General features: G+C 43.8%; 1 non-coding gene across 1 annotated transcript; it reads right to left on the bottom strand.

Moving 5' to 3' along the window:
* Nucleotides 1–442: 442 nt before the first annotated feature.
* On the bottom strand, nucleotides 443–549 carry LOC120256937. Its single transcript, XR_005535467.1, has one exon. It is a non-coding gene; the product is annotated as a small nucleolar RNA R71 (small nucleolar RNA).
* Between the last annotated feature and the right edge of the window lie 5,226 nt (nucleotides 550–5,775).

The raw sequence follows: 5,775 nt of genomic DNA, 5'->3' as shown, positions 1-5,775 counted from the left end.
AGGAATCGATCAAAGTTGGTGACGAAGCGCCTCCAAAGCCGCAAAGACCTCCTCTCCAAACCCTAGCCGTCTCACCCCTCAAGGGCCGCACAAAAGATGAGAAAGAATAGGCCAAAACGACTATTTATAGGCCTTAGATCGCGTCTGTCACGTGCCCCCACGTGCCCATGTGGATTTTCCATGCGCCTGCATGGGCTGCAGGAATTTCCATGTGGGCGCATGAATATAATTTTGCTACAGTACTGCTACATTAAAAATTTTTTGTGCTATGCTAAAGATTAACAGTGTATCGGATGATGCTATTAGATTGAGGGCTTTCCCATTCTCTCTCAGGGGAAGAGCCAAGCAGTGGCTACATTCTTTGCCCAAGGCCTCTATCACGACTTGGAACGAGATGGTCGAAGCTTTTCTTGCTAGATACTTTCCTCCGGGGAAGTTGGCCAAGCTTCGCAATGAGATATCATCGTTTGTGCAGATGGAGTTAGAGTCATTGTTTGAGACATGGGAGCTCTTCAAGGATCTTTTGCGGAGGTGGCCACAACACAGATTTCTCGAATGGATGATTATTCAGACTTTCTACAATGGGTTGAATCCGAGTACAAGGCAGTTGTTAGATGCCGCCGCAGGAGGTATAATGGGGAGTAAAACCCCGGAAGAAGCATGACAATTAGTGGAAGACATGGCCATGAACAGTTATCAGTGGAATGCGCGGGAAAGGAGAAAGGTGGCCGGGCTTCATGAAATGGATGCAGTAACTTCATTAGCGGGTCAAGTAAAATCGTTGAGTAAGAAGTTAGACCTTCTAACTTCTAACTTCTATTGGTGATGCATCTTCAGTGGACAAAGTCGATTTTGTGGGTAATGCAATGAGGAGCCAAGGGAATCCATATAGCAACACCTACAATCCGGGTTGGAAATCATCCCAATTTTTCTTAAAGCAACCAAGGACCCCAAAAGGCCATGACACCAACTGGTTTCCAACAACAACAAGCCCCAAACGTGGAGAACCGAGTTTCAGGCTTGGAAACCCGAATGATAGATTTAGAGAAGGCCTTGACTAGGTTTGTGCAATTGTTAGATACAAGGTTTCAATCAGTCGAGACTACACTTCACAACCACACTGCTTCTTTGCACAATCTTGAGAATCAAGTGGGGCAAATTTCGTAGTCTCTAACGGAGAGACCACAAGGAAGCTTGCTGAGTAATACCGAGACCAATCCTAGAGAGCATGTGAAGGCGATCATTTTGAGAAGTGGCCTTAAGGTTGAGGGTAAGCTTCCGAGTGAGAAGTCCAATGTAGAAGCACCCTAGGTCATAGTGGTTTAGGAGGGAACAAGCAAAGAGAATGAGGTAGCACCCCCATCTTTCAAGCCAAGAATCCCTTATACCTCTAGATTGAAGAATGACCAAGGGGATGAACAGTACAAGAATTCCTGAGTTTGTTTAAGTAACTCCACATCAACATTCCCTTTGTTGAGGCATTGTCCCAAAAGCCTAAGTATGTAAAATTCTTTAAGGACTCGTTGACCAACAAGCGAAAGTTGGAGGAGAATGCTTCAGTGATCTTAGATGCTTCTTGTTCGGCGGTTTTGCAAAATAATATGCCGAACAAGAAGAGAGACCCGGGAAGCTTCATCATACCGTGCAACATTGGCAATTTGGGTGAAGAAATGGCATTGGCGGACTCAGGGGACAGTATCAACGTCATGCCATATACTTTCTTTCAAAAGCTAGGCTTGGGAGAGTTTAGGCCCACTCGAATGACATTACAATTGGCGGACCGAACGGTGAGACATCTGAGGGGCATCATTGAAGACGTGCTTGTTAAGGTGGACAAGTACATTTTTTCTATTGACTTTGTAGCGTTGGATGCCGATGAGGATGCGAATGTTCCTTTGATACTTAGGAGGCCATCCTTGCACACTTCTAAGGCATTAATTGACATGGATGGTGGGGAGCTGACACTGAGGGTTGGAGATGATAAGCTCACATACCGCCTAACCGAAGCCATGAGGCATTCTCTCGACTTCGATGATACTTTGTATTTTCTAGACACTACTGATGAGATTGTTGATGAATACATCTGGGAAATGTTCAACCCGGACCCATATGAAGGTTTGTTCGACCAAGAGGTGGACAATGAAGAAGTGATGATGCTTGGTCCAACGGAAGAAGTGCCCTCTACTCAGGAGATCACGAAGAAAGTGCTCCGGAAGATGAAGAGGGCGAGGAGACGCCACCAGAAATGTCCCAAGGCTATTAGGGATGTGTGAGAACTGAACAAGTTGGATGAACCATTGCTAGGTGGTACCAAGCCCAATAACTCTCCCTCTACCTTGAAGAGACTTTGCTTTTTATGCTTTGAAGCTATGGGTAAGAGGGCAACCTTCATCTATGAAACCCTGTGAGGTAAGATAAGGTATGCCAAGCTTAGTAACGTTAAACAAGCATTTCTTGAGAGGCAACCCAAGCATTTATTGTTTTTCTAGTGTTTAGTAGTGTTTGTATGAATAAGGTGTCGAGTGTTGGTGTCTATATGTTTTGAATGCTATTATTGTGAGTTTTCCATGGATTTTCGGTGCTTACGTGTGTTTTTAATGTGTTTGGCGAAGTTGGTTGGTCATTTGAGCATGTTTCATGTTTTTCTCTGGTGTATTTTGTATGCTAGACGTAGCCTCTGAGTGTATCTATGTGGTCAGGAATTTTCTGTACAGCCTGCAGAGTTTTGTAAGGCATCCAGAGAAAATGCACGGTTGTGTGGAATTTCCACACGCCCGTGGGTCTCTACTGAGAGCTCATCCAGAGAAGGCACAGGGGCATGGACTTGCCCCTATAAATGGCCTTGTAAGTTTCATGCGCCCTGTGGGTAATTTCCAGCCGAGTGCGTCTTCTCGAGACTTAGCAATTTTTCCCGAGAGGACAAAGGGGCGTGGACTCACCCCTGTGGGCGAACACTGTGACAAGCGCATGGGCGTGGGTAGAGTTCCACTGCGCTGTGTGGACCTCTATAGCATAGCTCTCCTCCATCCGAGAACACACAATGGCGTGTGTTCGCCCACAGTGAGTTAGACACAGCAATTCCCACGCCGTCGCGGAATTTTTCTCAGCAGGGCGTCTGAAACGCCTAGTGATTCTTCTCGGGTTGGGACGGAGAAGCCATGAGGGCGTGTGGCGCTCACGTGGGTGGGGGCGCATGGGCGTGGATATTTTCCATGCGCCCATGTGGATGCTTTCAGAGATATAGAGTGGCATCAGGAGAGGGCGCAGGGGCCATGCGTTTGACCACTGGAGTCTCATCGGTGGAGGCGCATGGGCGTGGGTAATTTCTGCACGCCCGTGTGGATGCGTACAATTGCAAGAGACACGAGTTTTTCTTTAAAATCTTCTTGAATTCTCTTCTCCTTCAATTCCAATCACTCAAAAAACCACTCTTGATCAATTTCCCGACCTCTCACCTTGTTTTAGAGAGATTTTCCGAGCTCGTGGAGGTCCGGACTTTATGGATTACGCGAGTATGTGGGAATGATGGCGGCGTCTTGACATTGTCTGCGACTATTAGAGCTGAGATGCATCCTCACCCTTTATCGGGAGACCGAGGGACCCCTCCGTCATCACCACCACTATTTCCGGCAGCCATTTGATTTAGTACCCGCACGTGACGGAGGCGGAGACACGATTACACCGACACTTGACTTTATTTTTTTTCATTTCTTTACTTTCACATGTTATTTTGGACTTGTATACTCAGAAAGGATTTTCCTTCTGAGTTTATTTTCATTTTGTTGTCTCGAGTCGTACTCATTGGCTTATCTTTTATATACTCAAGTTGTTTTTGTTTTATTGAGCTTTACTGAACCCCCTCGTGTATGCGTGCAGATGGTCATGTCAGTATGAGAATTGAGAGCTTGTCATGGATACGGCTAAGGTGCTTAGGCACTTGGCCGTGTGTGTTTCACAACCCGTTGGAACATCGCTCCGAAAGATTTAGTTCAATCAGATGCAACACTAGGAGTTAGGGGAATATTGTTTTGATTGCTTCTCCCACATATATGTTCTTGATTGATATATATTATGAGTGAGCTTGCTTGTGTACATTGGGGATAATGTACAACTTAAGTGTGGAAGGGAGTTTCATAGTGCACATATCTTTTATATTAGTTTGATTATTATACATGCTCACATAGCCAATGCCGGTTCACCTTAGTTTCAATGATTGTATTCTTGCGTTTAGGAGAATTTTTAACATTGAATATTCTCATGCTCTAGTTTTTACTTGAATTTCTAGGAATTTTTGCCCGATTCACACTTGTTGCACTACTCACTCTTTAAACTCTTTTAGAAACTCAAGTTTGATGTTAAAGGGACTAGTTATAGTTGTGTCTTTTGTTAATTTTGAAAAAAAAAATGGAAAAAGGAAAAGAAAGAACAAAATAGTTTCATTGTTTAGTTGTGCTTGTTGGGTGGAAAGAGCTACTACATATGGAGTATGAAGCTACTCTCATAAGTCGGATACTAGTTATGCCCTAATGAGAGAAAGAGCTATCTCATGGAATGAGTGAAATCTACCACCCCGGTAGAAAGAGCTACCAACTCGAAAGTGTGAAAGTCATCTTATCGGCCGCTTTGGAAAGGGCTGCCTTGGAGGATGTGTGAAGCTACTACCATCTTTTCAAATTTTCGTCACTTTTTTGTAGATAAATAAGTCCCTTTTTACTTAGAACTTTGAGGAGTATATCTTGGGTTGACTTGAGTGAGTTTACACACACTTACACGATTTCGGGTTTGTTGTCCTTTTTTATTCAAGTCTTTAGCTAGAGCATTGATTTTTCGTATTTAATGTTGAAACTTCCCTTACTTGTAGAATGCTATCTTTGTATGCTTTGGTGAACCTAAGGCCAAGCACTTCCAATATTTCCTTTATCTATGCCTTAATGTTTTAATTTTTGCTTGAGGACAAGCAAAAGCTTAAGTGTGGGGAGTTTGATAAGTGCTTGTGTGATAAGAATGTGAAGTGTTTTTTTTCTTATGATGAGTATTACTTTTATCAAGTTTTAGCGCTAATATGTGTGCATTTATGTTACTTTCATGCATATAGGGTTGTGAAGCTGAATGTTAGAGAAAGAAGCAAATGTAGATCTTGAATGCACCATTTGGAGGAAATCTTGAGAAGGATCAAATGTCGAAGACATAAGTCGGGTTCAAGATGCAAGAATTTGTGCAACCTCCTCGTATTCAAGTTAGCACAATGATTTGGAAGGGCACAAAGGCAGTCACATTTAAGTATTCTGGCTTGTGCATGTATAGCAAGGTCTCCACCAATGTAGCCGTTTATTGAAGAAGCAAATCGATTTACGATGTAAACATGCGCTCGTTTATGCTACCTCGATGAGAACATGGATTCGAGGGTATTTTCGACTGTTACCATAGCAGATCTTGTAGCAATTCATCAGTAGTAGATACTGTTACTAGCGGCAGAGATGATTTTCGAGAGAATCAGACAGGCGTGTGAAATTCCATCACGCCCGTGCGTCTAATTCCTGACAAGCCGTGTGGTGAATCCACAAGGGCATGTGGATTCCCGATTCAGACCCTATTTAAGGCCCTATTTCGATTTGATTTGGTAGTATTTTTCTCCATCTTTTTCACCAGCTTGAGAGAGGCGGTGGCTAGGGTTTGAGAGGTATTGGCTAGGGAGTTGGGGAGATTTTCTACGAGCTCAACATCGCGCTCCGTTTGGAAGAAGATTAGTGGGAGAGTTTTCGTGAGCACCGATCC

This window comes from Dioscorea cayenensis, unplaced genomic scaffold (assembly GCF_009730915.1).
Source record: "Dioscorea cayenensis subsp. rotundata cultivar TDr96_F1 unplaced genomic scaffold, TDr96_F1_v2_PseudoChromosome.rev07_lg8_w22 25.fasta BLBR01001736.1, whole genome shotgun sequence".
Lineage (NCBI taxonomy): Eukaryota > Viridiplantae > Streptophyta > Magnoliopsida > Dioscoreales > Dioscoreaceae > Dioscorea > Dioscorea cayenensis.
The sequence above is the reverse complement of the archived record's forward strand: the minus strand, read 5'-3'. Positions and strand labels throughout refer to the sequence as shown.